We start from the raw sequence: 12460 nt of genomic DNA on the forward strand, positions 1-12460 counted from the left end.
GGCGAATATATGTCACATGAGTTTAATGCTTTTCTTTGTGAAAGAGGTATTTTACATCAATGTACGGTGCCATATACACCTCAACAAAATGGTGTTGCAGAACGCAAAAATAGAACACTCTTAGAGATGGCACGATGTATGGTTAAAGGAAAGCATCTTCCTAACAAGTTTTGGATGGAAGCGGTTATGTGTGCAAATTATGTGTTGAATCGTTGCCCTACAAAAGCGTTGAGAGTCATTACTCCATATGAGGCTTGGAATGGACATAAACCTATGGTTAGTCATATGCGTGTGTTCGGTTGTTTGGCATATGCTCTTGTGCCATCACAACAACGTCACAAACTTGATGACAAGGCAAAGAAATGCATATTTGTTGGTTATAGTGCGGAAAGTAAGGGATATCGTTTGTATCATCCATTGACGGACACAATTATTGTGAGTCGAGATGTGGTATTTGCTGAAAATTCAGCTTTCCCTTTTCTTGAATGCAAAAAACAACCAAAAGTTAGCTCACAAGATGTGTTTGATACACTCATGCCTTTGTTCCAAAGTGCTGCGCTTGACCATGGACATGTAGACCAGCCAAGTGAGTCTCAAAGGGATAAAAATTTCCAGCAAATAAGTGTTGAAAATGCACGAAATGTCCAACCAAATGTGGCTGAAAATGAGCATGAAATTCAGCCCACGCATGATGTACATATTGAAGATGTATTACATAATGAACGTATGGCTATCGAGAGGTCACAAACTATGCCGAGGTGGCTGAAACAAACTTTGCAAGATAGCAAATTGAGTGCACCTTTACTTGGTAAAACAAGATCAAGCTCTCGCCATGCATCAGGTAATTTTGTGGATTATTCTATTGTTGCAATAGCATGTAATGAGGAGCCACTTACTTTTGAAGATGCATGTGATGATCCACATTGGATGAGTGCTATGCAATCAGAAATGGATTCCATTCATAAAAATGGTACTTGGGAGTTATGTGAATTGCCAAAAGGAAAGAATGTGATTGGTACTAGGTGGGTTTACAAGATTAAACGAAAGCCCGATGGTAGTATTGATCGCTACAAAGCTAGATTGGTTGCCAAAGGATATGCCCAACAATATGGCATTGATTATGAGGAAACTTTTGCACCTACTTCACGCATGACTACCATTCGTACCGTGGTTGCATTGGCTGCCCAAAGAGGTTGGAAAATGCATCAATTGGACATAAAAACAGCCTTTTTAAATGGTGATTTGCAAGAAGAGGTTTATGTGAAGCAACCTCCTGGATTTGCTACGAAAGAGAAAGAGCATATGGTTTGTCGCTTGCATAAGGCCTTGTATGGTCTCAAGCAAGCTCCGCGTGCATGGTATGAAAAAATCCATAAGCACTTGATTTCTCTTGGCTTCACATGTAGTCCGATTGAAAGCACACTTTATGTACGCAAAGATGGGGCTGATCTTCTAGTGCTCGTTCTTTATGTTGATGACATACTCTTGACTGGGTCATGTGATGCAAAACTCGATTTTCTTATGGCTGATTTGCAGCATACTTTTGAAGTCACTTATCTTGGTCTTTTGAGCTACTATCTTGGCATCCAGTTTGTATCCGTTGAGGGGGGAATGTTTATGCATCAAGGAAAGTATGTTGAAAAACTACTTCAGCGTTTTGACTTTGAGGATTGCAAGCCGGTTTATACACCTGTGGAGACAGGATTTAGGTTCTCTGTTGAGGATTCTAGTGATGCGTTTGATACTTCTCTTTATCAACAAGCTGTGGGATGTCTTATATATGCATGCAATACAAGGCCGGATATACAGTATGCAGTCTCCCAATTGAGTCGATTCATGCATAGCCCTGGCACTAAGCATTGGCAAGCAGTGAAACGTGTGTTCAGATATCTTAGAGGCACTTTGAGCTTGGGTCTCTTTTATGGCAGAGATACTCAGCCATGCTTGCATGCTTTTACAGATAGTGATTGGGCTGGTTGTTATGATACTCGCGTGTCCACTAGTGGTAATTGCTTTTTCTTTGGAAACTCATGTATATCTTGGTTGAGTAAAAAGCAACCTACAGTGGCGACATCAAGTTGTGAAGCTGAGTACAGGGCAGTTTTCACAGCTACAGTGGAGTGTATATGGCTAAGACGCCTTTTGATGGATCTTTGCATGGAGATTGAAGTTGCTACACGTATTCTCACAGATAGTCAGAGTGCATTGGCTGTTGCACGAAATCCTGTATTTCATGCACGGACCAAACACATTGAGGTGCATTATCACTATGTGAGAGAGCGCTTTCATGCAGGAGATATTGATTTGGTATATGTGCCTACACAAGATAACGTGGCAGACATATTCACCAAAGCTCTTCCACGAGAAAAGTTTGAAGCTTTTCGCAAAGCTTTAGGCTTATTGCCTTGTGGGGGCTGATCTGTCACTCCTTGTACATGTTCACATCATTCGCTCCAGGGGGGTTTGTTACACTTGCGTGTTCCTCTAGTAGCTTTGATGTGAACCATTTTCCCTATACATGGGCACTTTTTACTCTAGTGCTGGCTAGAGGTTTTTTCCCCATGTTACCACATACATGAGTCACTCATACGTGGTGGTACTTAGTACTTAGGGATATATATTTCAGCTCCTATTTTTTTAGGAACATTCATCAATAGAGAGCTATTCCAGCCATTGCCTTCCTTGTGTGAGTGCTTCTTTCTTTGAGCTTCTTGTGTGTTTCCCACTCTTCCTCACATACCCAACAGACATAGCTCCAGTAACCATGCCCAAGCAGGTACTGGTGCATCTTGTATGACCAAGATGCATAGTTGGATCTGTCGAGATTCTCCACCGAAAGCGAGCTAGCCATTCCTCTATGCATTGTTTTTTTTTTTCTTCTATTCTTTACGAAGGTTAGGTTTTCTTCTTGCGAAAGCAAATGTCGGCTGCAGAGGTTCGCAACCCTCACGCTCTGATACCATGTAAAAACAAATAGCGCTTGGAAGCAATCAAAAACCGAAAACATAGAACAGGTTTAATGGAGAGCTTAACAGTACGCGGGAGAGACAGAGAGAGAGAACAAGAATCTCTATTCAAAAAATTATATCAACGCTCTGTACATCATATGTGTTCAGCAAACACTTTTATACAGGTCCATACGGACTGACAGAAATACAGTGTACTTCAATGCTCACTCGAGCATCGGACACTAACTACGAGAGTAATAACTCCATAGTAGTCTAGCTGCTACTAGGCTTCCGGTTACTGATGGATCCGGCTAACCGGCTCCCGAGCTCACCGGCTCTTTTACTCGCCGGGTGCTCACCGGCTCACCGATCTGTCTCGCTCACCGGCTCAGGCTTATCAAGCCGATCCGGCTCCAATTGGGCTTGCCGCTCAACACTTTGGAAGAAGGGGGAGCTTCCATTCTGGTTCGAGTTGACAAACTCGATCGAATGCGGTTATTGCAGAAAAATCGGCCACCATGAAGAAGAGTGCCGAAAGAAGAAGTGCGAGTCAGCTTCCACAAGCCGACAACTCACCAATTACGCCACCAACTCCGACTATGAAGATCATGGCGGAATGTTTGTAATGAGACATAGAGCAAATCCTATGTCGGCCTCTACTTCGACTAATGCCTCCAATCCGGAAGATGTATGGTTCGTCGACTCTGGTGCTTTGAACCATATGATGTCCCATCAAGAATGGTTCAAAAACCTTCGAGAGCCGGATCGACCCAGTTATGTCGAGACTGGAGACGACACCACTCATCCGATTCGGCATGTCGGCAATGTCCCATTCGGGAAAGAAGATGAACAAACTTGCATAAAAAATGTCTTACATGTACCCACCATAACGAAGAATTTGGTCTCAGTCGGCCAAATTGTGGAGCAAGGGATGCAAGTTCGATTCAACCAAGGAGGTTGCTTCATCGAGAAGGAAGGCCGACTAATTGCTCGTGGTCGAAGGGAAGGCCGAATGTTTATCCTCGAAGAGAACGAGGTAAAATCGGCCATGTTTGCAAAGGGCCTCAAACACAACACCGACATAGAGCTATGGCATAAAAGAATCGGCCATATCAATCTCAACAAACTCAAGGCGATGCAATCGAAAGGAGTCGTCATTGGGCTCTCGACCTTCAAAGAGAAAGAGATTGAAGGAGTATGTGAAGCATGCCAATTCGGCAAGCAACATCAACACCCGTTCCCGAAGGAGAGGAACGTGAGCAAAGGCCTATTGGACATAGTCCACTCGGATGTGTGGGAACCGGCACAGACGGCTACGTTCGGAGGATGTCGGTACTATGTTACCTTCATCGATGACTTCTCTAGATACACATGGATCTTTCCCATGAGGATGAAGAGCGAAGTGTTTACACACTTCCAAAAATTCAAAAGCAAAGTCGAAAAAACAACTGGGCGTCATGTACGATGTCTTCGGTCAGACAGAGGAAAGGAATATTTCTCCGATGCGTTCATGGAATACCTTTGACAAGAAGGAATTCGGCGAGAATTCACTTGCCGACACACACCACAACAGAACAGTGTAGCCGAACGCAAGAATCGGCACATCCTCGAAGTAGCAAGGGCCATGCTAAATGAGAAGCATATGCCCAAGTCATATTGGGCAGAAGCTGCAAATACCGCCGTCTACCTCATGAACCGGTGCATAACATCCAGAGTGCATGAGGTCACCCCGCACAAGAAATACTATGGGAAGAAGCTAGATCTATCCCATGTAAGGATATTCGGCTCCATTGCATACGTGCATATTCCCGATGAGAAGCGGCATAAGCTTGACCCAAAATCAGAGAAGTGCATCCTTGTGGGGTACTCATAGGAGCAAAAGGGGTACAAGTGTTTCAACCCCTCTACTCGGAAGACTCGTGTAAGTCAGGATGTCGTCTTTGACGAATCGACATCATGGTACAAACCTGAGCTGACTCCTCCCGAACCATCTACGAACGACCTCGACAACACAGAAGACGATGATCAACTAAGGTCAATACTCGAAGAGAGTCCGATCTCAAATAGATTGAGCGGACCACAAGAGCCTCCAAGCAACCAAAGCTCATCTCGGCCAAGTCCAAAGATGGACAAAGGGAAGGCCAAAATGCTAGAATATGAGGATGATCACTTCGATGGCAACGAATCGACTCATTCACTCGATAGTGAGTTCGATGGCTTTGATGTGCCTCTTATGAGTTCACCCGGAGTTGAGAAAGCACTCTCATCGGCAAATGAGAAACTCTGTCACTCCACCCAAGAGAAGAATCCAGTTAGCTGATTCGGCTACAACGACTATATGGCATACCACTATGCCTTTATGATGAAGGTGGCAGTAGTTCAAGAACTGGAGAGCTTTGCCGAAGCCGCTAAAGATCCTCGATGGGTCAAAGCGATGAATGAGGAGATGCAAGCACTCAGAAAGAATGAGACATGGGATCTCGTCCCCCACTCACCGCACTAGAAGGCAATCGGCTGCAGATGGATATACAAAGTGAAGTATAATGCCGACGGTTCCGTCAAATGCTACAAAGCTCGACTCGTAGCAAAGCACTACGCACAAACACAGGGCGTCGACTATGAAGAGACCTTTGCCTCGGTGGCAAAGATGACAACTGTGCGAACCGTGATAGCGCTTGCAGCAGCGAAAGGGTGGCACCTCCACCAGATGAATGTCAAGAATGCTTTTTTGCAAGGTGAATTAGAAGAGGAGGTGTACATGGTACAACCACCCGGCTTCGAATCCAACATTCATCCGAAAGACATCTGCCGACTCAAGAAGCCTCTCTACGGCCTTAAGCAAGCACCACGTGCTTGACACTCAAAGATAACACAATATCTTCATCGAATCGGCTTCCGAATGTCAAAATCCGACAATTCTCTCTATGTAAGAAGTGATTCCAAAAGTCCGATCGTCATCATCCTATACGTGGATGATCTGGTCATTGGAGGCGAGCATCTAATCGACATCAACAAGGTCAAATCCCTCCTTTCCAACAAATTCGAGATGACGGACATGAAAGAGCTCCACTACTTCCTTGGCATCAAGGTAATTCGGACTCCAGCCGGGATTATGATCTCCCAACGACACTACATTCTCAACTTGTTATACAAGTTTGGGATGACTGAGTGCAAGTCTGTGGCAACACCTCTCGACCGAAACCTCAAACTAGATGCCAATTCTGGCACCACAAAGTGTGAGCCAACTCAATATTGACAACTGATCAGTAGTCTTATCTACCTCACGATCACTCGACCAGACCTGAGCTATCCAGTCGGCCTTCTTAGCTAGTTCATGCAAACGCCACAAGATATCCATTTGGATTGTGCTAAGAGAGTGCTACGATACGTGAGTGGAACGATGGACTATGGCATTCTCTATAAGTCGGCCACAACAATTCAACTCGAGGGGTACACAAATGCCGACTGGGCAAACTACAAAGCCGACCGACGATCAACCTCTGGTTTTGTCTTCTCCCTTGGAAGTGGAGCCATCTCCTGGAGTAGCAAGAAGCAACCAACCGTCGCTCTTTCGAGCACAGAGGCCGAATACAGGGGCGCGGCGGTGGCTGCATGTGAAGCTGTATGGCTCAAGAGGATATTAAAGGATCTGGGCGTTCCCATCAAAGATCGGATTCTCCTTTACTACGACAACATGAGTAGTATTTATCTGGCTCGGAACCCGGTGTTCCACGCACGCACGAAGCATATCGAAGTGCACTACTACTTCATTCAAGAGCGTGTTCAAGCTGGCGATGTCGACCTTCAACATATGTCTACGAATCTTCAGATAGCCGACATCTTCACCAAAGCCCTAGGAGCCGACAAGCTTCGGCAATTCCTGTCAGACCTTGGGTTGACGGTCCTTGACTTACCAAGCTTGAGGGGGAGTGCGAGCCGGATGTACCGGATACAAGCCAAAGTGGACATCAACCAAAGTAGTCGACCAAAATTGAACTTGAGGGGGCGTGTTGAGAATCAAGCTCAACCTAGTCTAGTGTGTGAACACACCCTTGAGAGTATACACTCAAAGGTCAAAAGTCACCACTCTTATCCACAAATTAACTATGTGTCATAGAATCATATTCTATGACACATAACTAATGAGCTTTCACATTCCCCATGACCCATGAGCTTCGGTAGTTAATGAAGAGAGAGAGTGACTATATAAAGCACTCTCCTCCTACTTTGTAACAAGTCTGGTTAATCTCCATTGTAATATACATTGTCTTGAGTATTCTATTTTTGTTTAAATCTATCTATCTTGTGTTTCTCTCTCTCTCTCTCTCTCTCTCTCATACATACACACACACACTCACAACACATATCTCTAGTCAATTCCACTGTCAAGAATCACCACCAATTCTTAACATCTACCATAGGTCATGATGCTAGATGAAAAGATCATTGTAACAAAAGGTGATGGTAATGAAATCAATGTAGTGATCGGACTGAAGATCTATGAGAAAGATAGACTAAAAATGCACAACGTGGAAATAGAAAACAACAGAGATGCGCAATACACAACATTTTACGTGGAAACCCTAAAATGGGGAAAAACCATGGGGCAACAGGTTTTCAATATATATAGAGAATACAAGAGAGAGAATATATTACAATGACTCCCCAGAACAGAGTATTCCTAGTTAGGGTTCTTGGCAAGTTCCACTTAATTGTGCCACCACACATGCTCTCTCACGTCTCTCTCTACACACTATAACACACACTTGTACTCACAACTACAGAAGCTTTATACACCAATTACTACAATAAGTTTGCTCTAACTATTCCTATTTATAGGAGGGAGTAAGTTATTGTTATTATTATTATATTATTATAATAATAATAGTCGTTAATTGGTTGACTGATCGATTCAACTGTCTGACCCACAAGTCGACAAACAGTCTTGTCGATTCAACTAGCTGACTCCTATATCAACTATCTGGTCGTCCTAACTACATAGTTGGCCCGACTAGCAGACCTTGTCGATGACCATCAGGTCGGACCATTTCGACTGCCGATTCTTCCAATCAATAGTCGACTTCTCCCATCAGGAGGGACAAAATCCTCACAAATTCCCCCTTCACTCCTGTAGGGAGAGTCGGCCAATCCTATCTTCTGTTGACAGAGTTTGAATCTGTCCATAGGTATGTTTTTCGTGAGCATGTTGGATCCATTATCATTAGTATGGATCTTCACAAGGGTAAACTCTCCCTCATCCACATTCTCTCGTAACTAGTGATACCTTCTCTATATGTGCTTGGTCCGAGAGTGATATGCAACATTCTTGGCTAGATGTATGGCGCTCTAACTATCGCAATGGAGCAATAATTCTCCTTGCTTCATTCCTAGTTCACTGGAAAGTTATTCATCCATATCATCTCCTTTATGGCTTCCACCACAACCATGTATTCTCCCTCTATGGTCAACAAAGCCATAGCCTTTTGCAATCTTGACTGCCCTGACACTACTACCCCTCCATAGGTCATCACATAACCTGATGTGGATTGGCTTGAGTCTATGTCCCCCGACATTTCTGAATCGGTGAAACCTTCGAGCATAGGTTTTCCAAAACCATACCTAAGGCATGCCCTTGAGGTGCCTTTCAAGTACATGAGATCCACTTTTCTGCTACCTAGTGTTCTCAACCCGGATTACTCATATATCGGCTCACCGTTTCAACTACAAATGCTATGTCTCGTCTCGTACAGACCATAGCACACATTAAACTACCGACGACAGAGGCATATGGTACTTTTCTCATCTCGGCCTTGTCCATCTCCCCCTTTGGACATTTCCTAGCATTTAACTTGCAATTCGTCGGCAATGCAGACCCGACTGGTTTTGCTTCTGACATGTCAAATCTTTCCAAGAACTTTGTCACATACTTCTCTTGTGACAACCAAAGCACATTCTTAGTTCTGACTCAAACTATGTGCATTCCCAAGATTTGTTTGGCCGGTCCAAGATCTTTCATGGCAAACGACTTGCCTAGCGCTTTCTTCAAGCTTGTTATCTTCTTGGTGTCTTGTCCGACCACTAACATGTTGTCAACATATAGCAAGAGAATCAAGAAATCTCCATCATCATACCTTTTGACAAGCACACAATGATCAGCTTGTGTTGTATGGAACCCATGTTCCAATATGAAGGATTAAAACTTCTTGTACCATTGGCGTGGAGCTTGTTATAGACCATACAAGCTTTTCCTTAGTCGACATACCGGATTCTCTTTTGCTTTCTCCACAAAGCCTTCGGGCTGATGCAGATAGATCTATTCGTCTAATCCCCCATGGAAGAATGTTGTTTTTACATCCAACTGTTCAATCTCTAGATCCATGCTGGCAGCTATGCTCAAAACAGTTCTAATGGATGTCATCTTTACGACCGGTGCGAAGATCTCACCGAAATCGACCCCTTTCTTCTGTTGAAACCACTTTACTATGATTTGGGCCTTGTATCTAAGTGAGCTACTGTCTTCCCCATTTTTCAGCTTGAAGACCCATTTGTTTCTCAGGGCTCCCTTACCTTCCGGTAGTTCCACCAAGTCATAAGTGTAGTTCTCATGCAAGGAATCCATTTCATCTTGCATTGCACTTTGCCATTTCTCCTTGTGCTCGTCTTCCATGGCCTCCTCATAACATTCTGGCTCATCCACATCAGTCAATAAAACATATTGACTAGCGTATCTTGAGGGTGCTCTCCTTTGCTTGAGTGGATATCTTCCACCTCCCATTGTCAGCTCATGTTCGGATGTGTCTACCAACTCTACATTCGGCTCGGGTTCCCTCCTCGTAGCTTTCTGGCTCATCCGCATCAGTCAATAAAACATATTGAGTAGTGTATCATGAGGGTTCTCTCCTTTTCCTAAGTGGATATCTTCCACCTCCCATTGTCGGCTCATGTTCGGATGTGTCTACCAACTCTACATTTGGCTCGGGTTCATGCATGTTGGTCAGTTGTTGAAGATTTATTAAATCCGACTCATATGCCTCAATCGATCTCTGAAGGTTGGTCAACTCTAACTCATATGTATTAGTTGGTCTCTTCGAGTTGACTATCTTGGATTTGGTCGTTCAGACTGGCTGTCTCCTCTCAATCGTTAGTGTATGGTCGACTAGTCTTGAGTCGATAGTAGTGGGAATCGACTGGGAAGCCAGTTTCGATTTCTGTTGTTTCCAATCCTCGATTGTATTGTCTTCCAAGAACACAATGTCCCAACTCCTCACCACCTTCTTGTCAAGTAAGCTCCACAACCTGTAGCTGAATTCATCCTTCGAGTAGCCCAAGAATATGCATGGTTTCGACTTGTTGTCTAGCTTTGACCTCTAATCCTTAACTACATGCATATATACCAGGCATCTGAACACCTTCAAGTGCTGATAGGAGACGTCTTTGCATGTCGACACCCTTTGTGGGACATCACCTTTCAAGGGCACTAAGGGAGACCTGGTGATCAGATAAACAACCATGTACATTGCCTCAATCCAATACGATTTCGGCAACTTTGCATGCGACAACATGCTCCACACTCTTTCCATGATAGTTTGATTCATCCTCTCTACAAGCCCATTCAGCTCAGGGGTCTTAGGAATTGTATATTCGAGTCAAATACCTTGGGACTTGCAATACTCTTTGAACTATCCTCTATACTCACTATCATTGTCGGTTTAGATAGCCTTCAACATCCGACTCGACTATCTTATAGCTTTGGCATGGAACTCTTTGAAGAACGACAACACTTGTTCCTTCGACTTTAGTACAAAAGCCCACAACTTTCGAATGTAGTCGTCAATGAATGCGAGAAAATATTGTCATGATGCGATGGAACATCCATGCAACACACGTCTATGTGTACTAGTTCTAGTGCAACTTCTCTTCTCTTTGGTGGTCTCGAGTGGAATTCAGCTCTATTTGGAGTAGTTGCAACATTCATGGACAAGGCCATTGATATTCTCTCACTCTCGCTCTATTTCTCTGTGCTCCTAGACAACAACTACCCATATATACCTAATCTAGATCAAGCTCTCAGCTCTGATACCATGTTAGAAATATTGAGAATCGATTAGATAGGTATATAGAGTTACCGCCACAAAGATGGATATGTGAAAGCAAAACTTCTATTATATATGAGAGTAGCCCAAAATGGTAGTTCACCCATGCACTCACACCTTAGAGCTTAGATGGGATCTGGACCAGCTCACTACAAAATTAGTGGTGACAGATGATCAACCCAACCACTCTGTAAGAAAGTCGATTATATTCTATGTTTGGTCTATGAGTATGACATTAAATGTTATGATATTCCTTTTCTGCCAATTGACTTGTCATTTAATATGAATGAAATCCTTCCGGAATCATTACGAGAGTTGCAATCCAACACTTCAAGAAATCCACCACCCGCCGAGTTAGAATGAAATCCTTCTGGAATCATTACGAGAGTTGCAATCCAACACTTCAAGAAATCCACCACCCGCCGAGTTAGAATGAAATCCTTCCGGAATCATTACGAGAGTTGCAATCCAACACTTCAAGAAATCCACCACCCGCCGAGTTAGAATGAAATCCTTCCAGAATCATTACGAGAGTTGCAATCCAACACTTCAAGAAATCCACCACCCGCCGAGTGAGAATGAAATCCTTCTGGAATCATTACGAGAGTTGCAATCCAACACTTCAAGAAATCCACCACCCGCCGAGTCACAACCACCGTCGTGGCACCTAGCCCGACCACGTCCTCTTCCCATCCATATGTCCTTGAACCAACCATCAGCCTACCCGAAAAATTGAACGGCACGAGGGTGTATCTTTGTGGCTTCATCAACCACATTCGGCTTATCATCGGGTTACATCCCCAACGGTATGCTAGCGATTTTTCTCAGGTTGGGCTTTTCGGCACGTTTCTCTCCGGGTCGACGCAAGCGTGGTGCCATCCCCTCTCTTAGAAAACTTCACCGCTTTCATTGAGGAGCTCGAAGCGACATTTGGCGAGACAGACCGGCGACGAATGGCACTCACAAAGCTTTATTATTTCCAACAAGGCTCACGTCCAGCCTCGGTCTACGCCTCAGAGTTCCGTCAGATTGCCTATGATGTGAGTTGGGATGACCAAGCCCTATGTGACCATTTCCGTCGCGGCCTCTGAAACGATGTCAAGACCCTTCTCTTAAACTTCTAGGAGCCCACATCATTGTCTCAAGTAATCTCCCAAGCTGTCCAGTGTGACAATCGTCTCTTCGAACTTCGTCAAGAAGAAGGGGGGACTTGCGGGTCTCAGGCTTCTTCCTGAAATGCATCAATCAATCTCTAGGCCCTACTTGTCTCCCACGCCAACCTTACCATCACCCAATGATAACCATACCACGACGGAGGTCGATTTCCATACCCCGATGGAGATTGACCACGCTCAATTCCAACCACTAACTGAAGCCCAATGCCAACAACATCGGGATAATGGACTGAGTCTTTATTGT

Source organism: Azolla caroliniana, unplaced genomic scaffold (assembly GCF_043228905.1).
Source record: "Azolla caroliniana isolate FFs.n. ecotype wild unplaced genomic scaffold, voAzoCaro1.0.p SCAF_13, whole genome shotgun sequence".
Taxonomy (NCBI): domain Eukaryota; kingdom Viridiplantae; phylum Streptophyta; class Polypodiopsida; order Salviniales; family Salviniaceae; genus Azolla; species Azolla caroliniana.